Source organism: Notothenia rossii (genome assembly GCF_949606895.1).
Source record: "Notothenia rossii genome assembly, chromosome: 4".
NCBI lineage: Eukaryota > Metazoa > Chordata > Actinopteri > Perciformes > Nototheniidae > Notothenia > Notothenia rossii.
The window spans coordinates 20793187-20809775 of NC_136902.1; the positions used below are offsets into that span (position 1 = coordinate 20793187).

Sequence of the window (16589 nt, forward strand, 5' to 3'; positions counted from 1 at the left end):
CACATTCTGAGGAGTTGCAGTAGACATCACTGAAAAATAAGTGCTTTTTTAAGAACCATCTGGCGAGCCACAGACCAAGCTTTAAGGTGATCTTTTGTGTTGAATCCATGTTGGAGGTGTCTGACTTTGGAGATCTGGTCGAATGGGGATGTAATGTACGGTTTGAAGCTCATTACTGTGTGGATGAGAGCTGGCAATATTGCTGCCGAGCTTCCATCCCACCTGGATATTACACTGACTGACTGACCAGACTTGAACTCGCTCTGCTGCTTATTTCATCATGTCCCACCTGCTCATAAAAATTGTGTCAAGGGAAATTATGGAATCATGATATGAAAGTGTGCAACATAGTGAGTGAGACAGAAATCACAAGCCATGAAACGTGTCACACTTACATTGTTCACTGTCTGATTGAATATGAACGTTGGAAATTAGGAATTTTGTGATCTGTGTCTTCGTGACGTGTGTGCTTTGCTAATCTATGGATTCAGTAATTACAGAATTGACACTTAATTAACACAGAAAGCTGTTAAGACACAAAATAAATAAACAAATCTGCGATGCGACAGAAAGACATGAGACAATGTTGAAAATGTCCCACTGGAATAGTGGAAATACTATAGGCAACATTGATCTTATCTCTTTTCTATTTCAATAATGTCCTCAACCCTGAGGGCGTTTGGTTATTTCTTTGTTTCCTAATATGGTCACAGGGTCTGATGATACAAAGTGAGCTTTAGGAAGTTTGAGTGTATGATCCACTAGTGGCTGATGCGCATTCTATGTACGTCATGATTGCTAAATTTAAAAACAGAATTCATAATATGGATTACTGCAATGACCAAACAGGAGCAAAGGTGAGTCCTGCATAAAGGTAGTTTCGGTAACACTTTATATTAAGGTACACTCCTGTGAAAAGAGACAGAGTGGAGCACTAGAGTGCCAGCGGTCATTCATGGGCAAGTTTGTTATTGCCTCTGAAACTACGGTAACACCTTATATTAAGGTACACAAATTAACCATCAACAGTTGTTAATTAACATGCATATTAGCAGTATATTGGCTCTTTAGTAGTCATTTAAAACACTTATTAATGCCTTATTCTACATGACCATATTCTACAAGTAATACGCCATTAGTTGAGAGTTTTTCCTCAATAACCCTCTAATTAGTGCTTATTTATTGCAAGTAAGGAAGTTGTTGTACATGAGTTTGGGTCTTAATATGCTCTGCTCAATATGGGCCTAATAAGGCAGTAGTAGCACAAGAATAGTAATTCTCCCATAATAACACTTAACAAATATGATCTATTCTTATGTAACAAGACATGAAACTATAAGTGTTAATTAAGTCTAAACAACAAAAAATTAGGTATTTATATCTAAGAACATGTTCCCTATTCTAAAGTGAAGTCTTGTTCATAACCAATAAAAGTAGGCACATGTTGAAATATCTGTTTTATTAATAAACCACTAAAGAGAGGTTCACACACATACCAAAACCAACCCAGTCTCATGGCATTTCGTGTTCACCAACACGATTTTTAATCTATTGATTAGTGTTCACCAACACGATTTTTAATCTATTGATTAGTGTTCACCAACACGATTTCCCCCTTTTTTTCGTGTTGCACAGCACGATTTTAAAAGCAATGTATTTCTATTGGTAGTCTCACGGCATTACGTGTTATAGGAAGACCAGAAGCTGTGTGGTTCATAAAAACATGTTCTTACTCAATAGCAAGCCACAATTATTGCTTTTATTTTAAATCGTATAATTTCGGACTTTTGCTGCCGTCTGTGAGGAAAATAAATGGGGCTCAGAGCCTCAGGATACTGAAATCTGTATTTTTTAAATCTTTTTTTCCTTCTAATTTGTTATTCTTTTCAAAATAACACACTGTTATTTATTCACCAATAACACACAATTATCCTTGTTTTTATTTATTTGTTTAGTTCCATAATCTCTGGCTTTTTTGGCGTCCGTCAGGAACTAAACTGTTTTATTGTAGAGATCACTTACAGTATCTTCTTGATTTTTTTATATTCTATATTGCTATCATTGACCTTCTACTTTCCCCGTATGGAAGTATGTACTCTTAATATTTTTTTAATCAAATATAACACATAAAAACAATAATTCAATAACGTGCTTTAACCACTAGGCGGTGCACACAAGGTACACACAGCCATAATAACTTTGTATTATTAGTGTAGGACACTTATGTATGTACAACATCTGAAGAACTGTAGTTTTATTCATGTTTTCACATAATTTTACAGCATATTGCTATACTATTTCAGACTCAGTATTTACTTTCTTATATTCAAAGAAAATCAGTAATATCTTTAAAAACTACAAGTCCTTTTATATCAGCTGTGCACCGTTATGGTGTAAATATAACCTATGAATTCGATCAAATGTAAAAGTCAGCCGAATTACTATTGATACTGCGAGGAGACGTATTGTGTGAAGAGGAATTGAAGATGTTGTTTAATTGTTGATATATTTATGATCCACGTCAAGTATTCAGTTTCGGCGGCATTTCTTCCAGTTTTTCCAAAGGTCTTCTCATCAGGGCTCTATAAATAGAGAACCACGTCAGATCTGTAATATGTAATGCAGCCGAACCGTGTATTACAATGCTTTTGTGGGATGACTTTCAAAGAGAAAAGCAAGAACCCTCGGAGTTAAGTATTATTTTATTCTTTTAAAATGTTTTTCCGATTTCATATCATATAAACACCAAATCCCAACATGCATTGCGGCTAAAACATCCAAACGCCATTTTTTAAAATGTATAAACGAACATTAGTTTGATTAATATTGATTAGAGAAATAAAATAATTGAGAGAAGAAAAAAATATATATTATCTATCAAAACCCAGTTAGATTAACATTCATTGGATTGCACACTTTGTTTGTTTGTGTGGATATGTAGCACATTAACATTTTAATAGCACTTAATGACTGACTGAATGGAAATGACAATAAATGAAAATATAAAACGAAAAAAGCGATCATAAAAATGTTTCCAATAAATGAATAAAATGATTTTTGACCACTTTGTTGTTCAGATATATCACATATTTGTAACTAAATGATACATGAATTGAAACAAAACACAGTTTAAACTGAGGAGTGACTCTCGTGAGTTTCATTTATTTTCTTCACTCCGCTGGGGTACTGCTCTCATGTCAAGAACAAGAAGCATGAGATCAGTGCATGCACTGCATCGTCCAATCAGTGAGTGATACACAGTAAGGGGGCGGGGCGAGTATCTGAGGATTTAATCGGAGGATGGACTGGTGGTTCCTCCATTATCGCTCCTCCATTATCCCTCCTCACTCCTCAATCCTCGGTCCTCCGGCAGAAATAAGAGCCATGGGACGGTACTCAAGATGGCGCAGACAAATCAACTTCCGATTATTTGAAGGATTAAAGTAACGTGTTATGGCAGGAAAGTTCAATCTGGTATATTCATTTGAATGTCACCTCATATATTCGTGTGTGTTAAATTTGAAGGGACAAAGTACATTTTTCCTCTTTTAAATATAGCGCAATAGTCTTTTCTTCCACTTTTAGGTGTAATCAAAAGGCTGGTTTTTTGGCTATCTGTGGTTAGGCATAATACAAATGACCTTTGACATCTGCTTTGCAGTTCCGAGAATATTAGGAGAGTGTTAGGGTCTCTGTTAATCATCCACGGTTTTTGCAATTAACAGGGGAAGCCAAAGGGGGTTTTCCTCAAAGATAATACAGTTACATTCTTTCTTGTAGTTAATGATGCACATCCTGCAGGCCTTGAGACTTGGGTCACCCAGCAGTAAACGAGATAAAGGTCCTTTTGAGCTTATCAATAAAATGTATTCATTCCTAGTAAGTTGACTTCAAGGTGAAAGGAAGTTCACAGAAGCCATTAAGCCACAAGAACAATTAACTTATGTTGGTTGACTGATTCGGTGACTGTCATGGGACGATGGCGTTTGGATATTTACAAATATGGCTTTCATAAAGAAAAACATGTGACTGTTGTGTGATAAGATACATGATAGGATGTTTGTGTGTGTTGAAGATGTTTAGGGGGAATGAGTATGTGTCCTGTCAAAGAGTCCTCTGTCATGACTCCAAATCATTGATTGGGGGATCTGCCTAAGGGCAGAGGGACACACACACACACACACACACACACACACACACACACACACACACACACACACACACACACACACACACACACACACACACACACACACACACACACACACACACACACACACACACACACACACACACACACACACACACACACACACACACTGTGAAGCAACAGATGGAATCAACAACTGCGGACTCACTACCTAGGGTCCCGCCCAGAAGTGAAACCGACCAATGGAACACTGCCAACTCACTGGCTAGCTCGCTCAGAACTGAACCCGCGAGAACCGCAGTGACGCGTCGTAAAACCCGGAATTAAACTTCTTCCGGTTCCTTCGCGAAAAACCAATGCAAATTCTCCATAGGATTTTGGAAAATAGCTCGAAATAAGGTCTGTGGTTGACACACATTTAAGAGAGGGATCACGTTTTGTTCAGCCGGATAATCTCCACATGTCAACCCTACTTTTATAATTTTTGAATCATAAATCTAGTCGCCAAAAGCGAAATGCTAACGTTATGCTATAAACGAACTACAAGCCAGTACAGCAGCAGGGTCGCATGACTTCAACGTCACGCCAACTTAAGATCGTTTCAACTGACTTGCACTGAAACTGCACTTTGAACGCTTTAAATATATTAACATTTTAAACTGTATACCCCAGTTATCTAGGCCCGTTTTGTTTAATGTATACCACGTTTATCTAGGCCCTTTTTGTTTTATGTATACATGTCACACTGTGGGAAACGATATTTCTGGATGTATAACAAAAGTAGAATTTTTGACAATAAAGCTGAATTTGACTTTCGCGTGCTTGCATATTTTAACAAAGCTTTTCATTTTAGCCACAATGAATTTAACTAGAAGTCATGGCTGTGTCAATTACCAGTCTGATATCGTTTTACAAAGATGACAAGAAGAGTGTAGATAGAGGAGAGAACCACTACAAGTCAGGACACGTTACAGTGCAGCGTAGATGAAGGTGTGCTTACCGGTGTTGTCAGGGCTAGCATGAGGGACAAGGTTTATAGTGTCGGTGAGTAGTGATAGCAAGAGTACCGTTAACCTTTTAAGACCGAGTTAATTTATTCACATTAATTCCCATCAACAAATCAATTGTATGTGTCACATGAAACCTTTATTAGGCAAGGCAAGTTTATTTATATAGCACTTTTCAACACAAGGCAATTCAAAGTGCTTTACAAAAAATGAAAGACATTAAGAAAATGGCATTTAAAATAAGTCATTAAAAAGAAAATCTAATAAAATAAACAATAAAATAAAAAATACATGGATAAAAGTTACAGTGCAGTCTAAGATATGAATAGTTCAATTAAGAGCAGCGACAAAAAGAAAAGTCTTCAGCCTGGATTTAAAAGTAGTAAGTTGCAGCGGACCTGCAGGTTTCTGGGAGTTTGTTCCAGATATTTGGAGCATAATAACTGTACGCTGCTTTACCATGTTTAGTTCTGACTCTGGGCACAGAAAGCTGACCAGTCCCTGAGGACCTGAGAGATCTGGATGGTTCATCATTTAGCAGGTCAGAAATGTATTTAGGGCCTAAACCATTCAGTGCTTTATAAACAGCAGCAGTATTTTGAAATCTATTCTTTGACACACAGGAAGCCAGTGTAAAGACTTCAGAACTGGAGCGATGTGATCCAATTTCTTAGTGTCAGTGAGGACTCGAGCAGCGGTGTTCTGAATCAGCTGCAGCTTTCTAATATATTTTTTAGTGAGACCTGTGAAGACACCATTGCAGTAGTCCAGTCTACTGAAGATAAAAGCATGGACACGTTTTTCCAAATCCTGCTGTGACATTAGTCTTTTAATCCTAGATATGTTCTTTAGGTGATAGTAAGCTGATTTAGTAACTGTTTTAATGTGACTGTTGAAACCAATAACTAATTTAACCCGCTGACAAGAGAGCCCACCTCCGAAGATCGTGACTGGCTGAGGGACAGACTCGGGGGCAGGTTTTCAGGAATTTCTTGGCTTCTCTCCCCCGAGCCAGAAGAGGAACACTACAGCTTGGAAACACTTACTGTTCCTGAAATTATCAAATCTGTTGGGCATCAGGGACCTGAGGCAATTGTGGCAAGCATGGCATTGTCTGAAGAGCAACAGAGGGCAATTCAGGTGGCTACCACTGGTCAGCGAACCAACCCAAACTGGCATTTGTTCAGGAAAGGAAGGTTGACTGCCAGCAACTTTGGAGCTGTCCTGAGGTCAAAGCGTGTGACTGCTTCCTTTATTGCCAGGGTGCTAGGGCAACAACAGGCCCTTGATGGTGTTTTGTCTGTACAGTGGGGGACTATGAATGAATGTGAGGGCGTCAGGGCATTCACCACTGCAACTCAGATGCAGGTCCATGAGTCAGATTTGTGGCTCTCCCTATCAGGATTGTTGGGGGCATCTCCGGATGGTCTGGTAGGGTCTTCCGCTGTGCTGGAGGTAAAGTGTCCCTACAGAGCCAGGGAAATGACAATTAGTGAAGCATTGCAAATCAAGGGCTTCTTTGTCAGTAAGGAAGGAGAAACATTCAGCCTGCGTGAGGAACATCCTTACTGGCACCAAGTGCAAGGTCAGCTTCACCTCACTGCAAGGAAGAAGAAATAAAAAAATTGTGAATTGTTTTTAATTTACATTTACTCGCCTTTGCAATGTTGTGGTTGTTAGAGTGTTAGGTTTCCTGTCAGCTCGTCTGTTGGGAAGATATAAAATATAGTTTCATGGAAGTCACACCGTCACATATAATGTAAGAGCATTAAGACATACAGTACATAGGCTAAAACACAACATCTAAAGATATAACCTTGCACTTTGATAAGTCTCGTGAACATTTTCACTATTTTGACATTTTTATAGATGAAAATTGAACTAAAGAAATAAATGGTAGATTAATCCATATTGAAAATAGGTGTCAGCTGCTACACTAATTATATTTCTTAATTAATTAAGATAAGATATTACTGTATTGATCCCAATTTGGGAAATGTTTGTGTTGCAGCAGCATAACAAGAAAAACAAAATATAAGTTATTATATATACAAAAGTATGTGAGGGATGGAATATTAAATTGAATATAAATGTAAAATGTACATGTGATTTTACGTCCAAGAGAAGCTATGGAGCAGAGTTCTCTGCCAGCCAGAGGTGATTTGTTATTAGTTCAATATGTCAAACTGATTTCCCTGACTACAATCTTTAGTTACATGGTGAAACGTTATGCTGCTTGTACTAATACAACTTATCATATAAGCCACACAGGTTTTAATAGGATGTATTCATTATCTTTACTTATGTTGCGGTCTTTTCAGCAGCGCCATCTCTATAACGGCGATACAGTCACTACCCATTATTTACATTTCACCGTGACATGGACAAAAATGTAGCGTCAGCTTACCTCATGGCACGAATCCAGACTCTCCTTTGGAAAACATTGGCCGGGAAACGATAGAACAAGCACGTTTCATGCGAAGACCTGTGGCTGCAACCCGGAGGAAAGCAACAAACCATTGCGTAGCTAACTAGTAGCGCTAGCTTTAGCTAACGTTAGCCAACAAAACGAACTGCCGAGTAAAATTGGAAAACACTGGTAATTAATTATTCTATAATTTGTAAAACTACGGTGTTAAAAACGACAATTTCAAAAATACAGATTCTAATGGTCAGATATAGATATACAGATACTAAAGATAGGCAGGTACTTGCTTTCAAGCAGAACACAGGGGAAAACAAACTTAGCGGGAGTGTTTACGTGTTCGGCGTAATGACGTACAACGGCCTCGACAATTTCTGTAGTCCTATTCAGCCATTCGGTAACAACCATCGTTTTTCAGACACGTAAACTCTTCAAAAATCCCCAGTGGGGTCACTGCCGATGTATTTAATGTCGTAGAACAAAACCTGATTCACCTCTTAAATTTGTGTCAACCACAGACCTTATCTCGAGCTATTTTCCAAAACCCTATGGAGAAAATGCATTGCTTTTTGAGGAAGGAACCGGAAGTGCTAAAAATGCTAACTTACTTCCGGGTTTTACGACGCGTCACTGCGGTTCTCTATAAACAAATAGCTAGGAAGATCAAGCGACAAAACTCCTCCCCACCCTGTGTATAAATGTTGTGATCATTTTGAAGATCGGCGCTCTTGTTTCTGACTGGCCGTTCCTGAGACGTGTCTCACACGGTGGTAGAACCTGAGCCCGGAGTACTCTGCAGAGTGCTTCGTGATTAGGTGATTAGGTGATTGGGTGATGGATTGTATGTTTTTACCATTAAAGCAGATTATTGTTTAACCCTTATCCTGGTGCTTTGACTTTTCCTTCTTTTAAAACAAACTCATAGAGGAACGCGCGGAGCAGAGATTCTGCCTTAACAATTTGGTGAATCCCGACGTGGTGACGTCATGAGTAGGGTTTTTTAGAGGAAAATCAGCAGCCAGCGGACGAATGGTCCGGAGAAGAGGCCTAGAATAATCTCTGACAACTAAAACGAGGATCCTACAATTGAAAGGTGAGCAGACGAGCCTGTTTCTATCGAAGGTCTGTAATTGGCTAAACTACATTTTAGAGCTGTCAGAGACATATTCCGGTGTCATAGATGTTACGGTGGAATATGCAATACATATTTTAGATAGGTAGGAAAGTTATATAAAATAAAAGGGATTCAACGAGGTGTGGTGTGTAAGAAGACGGTGAAAGGCCCCGTACTTTTTTCAAAAGTAGACGGCTAAGACTCGTTGGGGATGTTCAGTGGCTGTTTTCAGACGCCATCCGGAACAAATCAGAATAATAATTCTTAGGTTCATAGGAATCAAAGTTGAGTTATATGTAAAAATCCAAGAGGAGAAAACGCAAACTTCGAAAAGCCATTTGAAACTAACGGATCTTGCTATCTCTTGTTCTGTTGGGTTTTAACTCCCATTCTGTTGAAAGAAGAAATATTGCATCTTAAAAGCTGCACAGACAGTGAGGAGGATATATTTATGTACCAGGTGAATAAATAGAATATATTAGTGAACATGAAACAGCCTTTGTCAGATAAATAGATACGGAGTCATAATAGAGGGAGAATTTGAACAAGAGGAGCGTGAGTTAAGAGCTTACGAGAACAGTGGGTTCAAGCAGAAAAATTGAATAAAATGATAGCAGAAGTGTTAATTGTTGAAAGAAGCCCCCCTTCTCCTAAAAACGCTGAGAGCTACAGCGGGGGAGAGAGGGGGGTGTCAGTATTTGTCTGTGAGAGTCGTCCCCACCCCTTTTTCCTCTCGAGAGCAGCAGCGGCCCGGAGTGTGTCTGCTTGCTTTTTTCTCTAATGCCTGAAGTTGGAAGGAAATACATTGAAAATGTACAGATCAATGTGTGATTTGATGTAGTAGATATATTGAAATAAATAAGAAACAATGATTTGCTGCTATTTAAACATAGTCTTTGAGAACTGATTGATACCGTTGCATTGCGTTGTGAATTTCATGGTATTTGTCATTAACTAAGGATTGTACTTAATTATACTTCAAGGAAAATTATATTAAATACAGTAACCTTAGGGGAAAGTGAAAAGAGATTTACTGAGTATATGAAGTACATTAAGGGTAAGGTCTTATTCAAATTAAATATGATAGGTGGATTTTTCCACCTAGAATAAGACATGGAAAGAGGAGAATTTGTTAGACATGAAATAACGAACTCACTGGAAGAAATATATATTGTAAGGTTATTTAGGAGTTGTTTTTATCATATACAGTTACTCTCAGTTGATGGTTGTTTAAAGTAGATAGGAAACTGAAAACGTAAACGATTCACCACAATGGTGTTTTTAAGTTTATGATGAAAGAGTAGAAAGTACAACAGAGGGTTTTTGTAAGTTTGTCAATCAGAAGGAACCTGTTAATGTTTAAACATGACAGAGGTGCTGCACGAGGTTTTGCTCCAGCCATCTCACACGGTTACACAAAGGGGTGATTTATGAGAGGCTGGTGCAGGAGCCGGCTGCTGCAGGGCGAAGAGAGGGCGCAGTGAGGAGAAGTAAGAGGTTTTGAAAGAGTAGAGAGAGAATAAATGTTAAATAAAGTTAACCAATATTCTGGAAAATGTCATATTGTTTTATGAGTAACATAAGATACGAATATATTTACTAGATATAAGAACAACAGGCTTATCTAGGTTAACAGAAAATTGCTACTAACCAGTTTCAGATGCAACTATCCTATCTTTGTTCTAAAGAGAACATACGTTGCATTTACAATTAATGTTAGGAAAGTTCACAATTGATACCATTAAAGACTGTTTTGGATTAATAGGCCGTGTCTGTCGTGGACATCCGTGCTTAGATGGAATAAAAGTGTTGAGATGTTCTCAAAAATGGGAGTTTTCACAATGCTTTTTAGTTTTTATTGAAACAATTAAGTAATAAGGACAGAAAAATGTTCCGTGATGATTTATTTAGGTTTCAGCTTTAGTAATAATGAAGATTACATTTTGTAATAATTCCTTTAAGTGTTCCACAAATATATTCATTAACTGTAGTCAGATTACTTGTTTTAAATATATAGCGCTGAATAAATTAGTTTTGTATTCTGTTACAAATCTAACCATGCTTGTAACACACAACTTAGATAAACAATTTGAAAAAGAATAAAATAAGCAAATAGATAAAAGATGAATCTATAGTGGTTAAGAAGGGTGTGTGGAGCTGATGCCGAATTTAACAAACACATTTGAACAATTGGTTTAAACGGCATAGTAATAAGGACGATCGTCCGTTCTGTGATTCTCCAGAGCACACATGTTATGATATTAGGGTCATGCAGAGTGAGATGAGATCGCTGTCCCTTTAAGAGAGAGAGAGAGAGAGGGGTGTGGCTTGTGCATGTGTGTTTGTGGATGGTAGAGCGACAGTGAGGGAACGTGTGTATGTTTCTGGAAGTGAAACGAAGAAGCAGAAAAAACAGAGGTCTGTGATGTATTTTGTGAAACAGAAGAACAGCTAAATAAATGCAACGGCCTCCCAAGAAGAGCTCGCCTCTCTCCAGTCATTTAAGCTAAAGTGGGTCATTGAACCTGAAGCTTATTGATTCTGCCCTCCTCGATACGGTCTGGGACCCGACAGGAAATTTCAACACGCAGATGGCCAGTCCGCCCCTTTGTAGCATATTATTTCGAAGAGAGATGAGCAGATCGCCACTGGGCTTTCAACTAAATACACAGCCAAGCAAAAACTTCAGCATTTGTACAGCTCCTTATGGGTAGGCCTACTGCAATTAGTGAAGTGCTTTCCTCCGTGGTGAAACGATCAGCACTGCACCACGGAGGAAAGCGGCAGAAAGTCGCATGGAGTAAAGAGAGCGGGGCTGCGTTGCGTGCATGGCTTCCTTCAGGTAACGGGGAGACGCGCTCTGGCGGCGGCCTCGTTCAGGATCCGAAAATACAATTTAAATACTTTGCACACTTATTCCACTTATTCATAGTGTGCCACTGGTTACGGTGCCGCGTGCCAATGCTGGCACGCGTGCCAGGGGTTGCCGACCCCTGATCTAGACACTCAGCTGTTTTATTTTGTCACCCGCTGGGGGAGAGATTTACATTGAGTTTTTATCTAGTAGCTGATTTGCTGTGATTACAGCAGCATTGGATAGTTGTGCGCCACCTTTGGTTTTTACTCTGAATCAGTGTGTTGGTGAAAAGTTGCTCATTACAGAAACAGAAGAACTGTGCAAAGAACGCATCTCTGAGGAGGTATTGACAGTTTGCTTGTGCCTCGTTGTCAAGGCAACAGTGGTGTGAAGAGGAAATGCAGTTTTTGGGGATTCCTACTGTGCAGAGGACAACATGTATCTGCTGATTGTATCACATTGATCCAGAGGTCCCTTCCCCCTCAGGACATCCCAATGCCAGAGAGAGTTTCCTTGAAGCCCTCTGACCAGGGCCGGTTCTAGCTTTTTGGGGACCCTGCCACTGACTACAGCTGAAGAGGACAATGAATCATTGACTGTTCTCAATATGACAAGATCTTGAGACAGGCTGGTCTCAGTCTGTTCAGACTCTGAAGAAATCATGCAATGATTTTAAAGCATAAGTGTGCAAGAGTTTACCAGAAGGTGGTGTAGAACGATATGCTTAGTGTTTAGGAAGGGAGGCTGATTGTTTAATGATGGTCTGGAATACTGAAAAGATTAAAGTTTAATATCCTTGTTTGGCAAACAATACATCTGATTATTATGTCACACATGATAATCTTGACATAGTGACTAGCTATGGGTAAACGTGTGGACGTTATACCATTATAATCATGAACTAAAAATAAATAGGGAAATAGTATCTGGTTAAAGATGAATGGATTTTATATCCTAGAGAGGATTAGTTATATTGTGAATACTTCACAAGGTATTTACTAATGTATTTTGAAGAACACATAACAAGAACTCAAGTCCAGTTTTCTTTCTTTTTTTAGATTTAATTGTCCAATACCAAAACTTTTCAGCTTAGGTCTAGCTTTAGACTTTAATAGTAAAAGAGTATTTAGGCTTATTTTTGTATATCTGACATTTTTTTAATATGTTGGCTATTCACTAGATAGAGAGATGGCATTACTCTCCATTTGTTAAGAACATTTCTGAAGATTAAATATTTGTTTCATTTCTAATATTCCTATTTAAGATGTAATTTTAGAGTAACAAGGCTGATGCTGAAATTGAAAAATGTGTTAGTGATTTGCATGATGTAAAAAAAAAAAAGGCTTTGTTTATTCAACCACCAGTTAAATCTGAAACAGTAATAATGATTGATTTGGCCAAAGCTTAGTTTAACATCCTGATGTAACATTATCAGGTATGTGCACTTCTAAGGGTAAACAAATTGATAAAATTGATTATTGTTATTATTATTGATTAATTTGGAATATTAATTCAGAAGGCTGTTTTCTGCAGGTTCACTTAAGAATGCCTTGCATGAACATTTGTCAGGTATTGTGTTTCCTAGGGGCGGTATATTAATAAAGTGTATTGATAATTTGTTTGTTAAACATCTGAAGAAAATGGTGCTGCAAACATGAGAAAAACTTTGTGGCATTGGTTGACATCAACACAATGATGTCACCAGTACAACTCCAGCTAGTAGAATATTAAAGTCTCTGCAGAGTACGACACATGGCCAAAAAGAGTGAGACCAAATGACCTTTGATCCTGACTGATAGTGTGAGTGTGAATGTATGTCTGCATGTGATCAGTGCAACTGCATGATTCTAAAACAATGACTAACCAAGCATGGTTCTAGACTAACACATTATTCTGGAGCTCCAAGGGAAACGAGAGGTTTCCTAAAAAATGTTGACATGTTTCTAATTATTGATTGATTAAATTGTAACAGGTAACACAGATGCAGAATCAGTGGCCGAGGGGCTACTGAGAGAGGTAATCCCAGAATGAGAATACCAGAGAAGGTGAACTGTGATAATGAAACAATGTTGTAATATTTCAACAGGTGTTAAAGTAACTTATTACAGTTAAGTTAAAACATAGTAATGTAATGAGATATAATTTAATTTAGACAACATCTTATAACTAGCCTGGTAAAGAAGTAAAAGCCATAGATTGTTTAGATCATTATTGGGATGTACATTTAATTTAAATTCATAATAGAAAGATATTTGATGACAGTATGTTGGATTTCTGTATTCATTTTTTCAGCTTGATAATATCTAAGCACTGACAGGTCGAAGCAGTATCACCAGGAAATTATTCACTTTGTCATTATCATGAAATTAGTTGTTTTTGAATCCATAACATTAGTGTGTTTCTTTACCAGAGACATTAACAGTTCATATTATATTTAGATTTTAAATAGGATCTCAAGTATTTCATTTAAAAATAATGCAGATGCTTGTCAGAAATTCAGAGCTATTGAGATATGTTATTTAGTTCACCTGAAGATGTTGGGGTTTGTTTTGTTGACACAGGCCAAGTATTAAGATTCTGAAGCGGCACTGGCAGATAGGAGGTCTACAACTAATTTAGAAAACCTGTTCACAGACAGTTGTTGTTTTAAGACACCCCACCAACAGGCTCCAAGCAGCCTACCAGTGGTGGGTCAAACACCTGAGGGCCCAGAAGCCCTGAGCGTAGACTTGAGGGGTGGGTATCAGATTTCTCCACACAAGTTCCTGATGCCAAAGTAGGACCCGAGGAGCAGGAGGCCGACACAGCGTTGTTCGTCTGGCTGAAGGTCGTCAGGTCTAAGTGGCTCAACCCCAGGTTCTCCGGCCTCTACAGAGTGACCCAGAGGACATCTCATGCCGTCCGCCTAGGAGAAAAGGGGGACATCGGGTAACACTGGAGCCAGTGTGCGGCGGGGAAACCTCCGGCTAGGACCTTGGACGACCTCAGGACGGATCTGGCTCTCGTCTCGGACTCGAATAGGAAGCGGCAATCAGTGGACTGGAGGAGCAGGATCCTGAGGACATACATCCAGCAGACGGCCCAGAAGCGGCTGTCAGCAGGCTGGGGGACTTCTCGAGGCAGCAGAGGAGTCTACTTCTCTCTGATCAGATTAATCAGTTCCACCTTTGAAGGAAAGGCCGCATCTCCCCCTTCCTATCAGCTGCCCTAGTTGGCGTATTCCTTTGAGGGGGAGGGGGGCCCTGAGGATTCAACAACACACAAGGATGCTGCCTTCTGGCACTCAGGTTCGCACTCTGATAGTTCCCTCACTGACATTGAAAGTTGTGTTCTGTTCCCAAAGGTTTAATGTTGGGGGACAGACACAGTAGCAAAGAATGACAGTAGTTATGTTTCAAATGTCTTACGTGAGTTGGTCTCGTGGGGCGAGACCAAAAGGGGGAAATGAAGTATTATTTGAATTATTTGAAGGATTAAAGTAACGTGTTATGGCAGGAAAGTTCAATCTGGTATATTCATTTTAATGTCACCTCATATATTCGTGTGTGTTACATTTGAAAGGGAAAAGGAAATTTTTCCTCTTTTAAATATAGCGCAATAGTCTTTTCTTCCACTTTTAGGTGTAATCAAAAGGCTGTTTTTTTGGCTATCTGTGGTTAGGCATAATACAAATTACCTTTGACATCTGCTTTGCAGTTCTCAGAATATCAGGAGAGTGTTAGGGTCTCTCTGTTAATCATCCACGGTTTTTGCAATTAACAGGGGAAGCCAAAGGAGGTTTTCCTCAAAGATAATACAGTTAAACTCTTTCTTGTAGTTAATGATGCACATCCTGCAGGCCTTGAGACTTGGGTCACCCAGCAGTAAACGAGATAAATGTCCTTTTGAGCTTATCAATAAAATGTATTCATTCCTAGTAAGTTGACTTCAAGGTGAAAGGAAGTTCACAGAAGCCATTAAGCCACAAGAACAATTAACTTATGTTGGTTGACTGATTCGGTGACTGTCATGGGACGATGGTGTTTGGATATTTACAAATATGGCTTTCATAAAGAAAAACATGTGACTGTTGTGTGATAAGATACATGATAGGATGTGTGTGTGTGTTGAAGATGTTTAGGGGGAATGAGTATGTGTCCTGTCAAAGAATCCTCTGTCATGACTCCAAATCATTGATTGGGGGATCTGCCTGAGGGCAGAGGGACAAACACACACACACACACACACACACACACACACACACACACACACACACACACACACACACACTGTGAAGCAACAGATGGAATCAACAACTGCGGACTCACTACCTGGGGTCCCGCCCAGAAGTGAAACCGACCAATGGAACACTGCCAACTCACTGGCTAGCTCGCTCAGAAGTGAACCCGCCAATAAACAAATAGCTAGGAAGATCAAGCAACAAAACTCCTCCCCACCTGTGTATAAATGTTGTGATCATTTTGAAGATCGGCGCTCTTGTTTCTGACTTGCCGTTCCTGAGACGTGTCTCACACGGTGGTAGAACCTGAGCCCGGAGTACTCTGCAGAGTGCTTCGTGATTAGGTGATTAGGTGATTGGGTGATGTATTGTATGTTTTTACCATTAAAGCAGATTATTGTTTAACCCTTATCCTGGTGCTTTGACTTTTCCTTCTTTTAAAACAAACTCATAGAGGAACGCGCGAAGCAGAGATTCTGCCTCAAATGAAAATAGTCGACCTGAGACAGGGCCGTTGTCTGGCCGGCCGGATGTGGCCCGCGGGCCGCCAGTTGGTGGTCACTGCTAATGCTAGCTCGAATGCTAATGCAAATGCTAGCGCGAATGCTAACGCATTTTCTCATTGTGTTTAAACATCTCCACATGTCATCACCTAAACACAATACATGTTACTAATCCTTACAGTGTAAGTTTAAGGCTCACACTTACACTTACAGTCATTGCTTTATGACGGACTTGACCCTTTTACTCTTCAGGTTGCATAGGGAAAATTAGTAGTCTACTCATCGATGTCTACTGCCATGCTATTCAGTTCACT

At 39.2% G+C, this 16589-nt stretch overlaps 1 long non-coding RNA gene across 1 annotated transcript; it reads right to left on the reverse strand.

Annotated features, from left to right (window-relative positions):
* Window positions 1-5274: 5274 nt before the first annotated feature.
* On the reverse strand, window positions 5275-16197 carry LOC307035535. Its single transcript, XR_013807125.1, has 2 exons — window positions 7565-16197; window positions 5275-6862 (listed from the first exon to the last, which is right to left on the reverse strand). It is a non-coding gene; the product is annotated as an uncharacterized lncRNA (long non-coding RNA).
* Window positions 16198-16589: the final 392 nt, after the last annotated feature.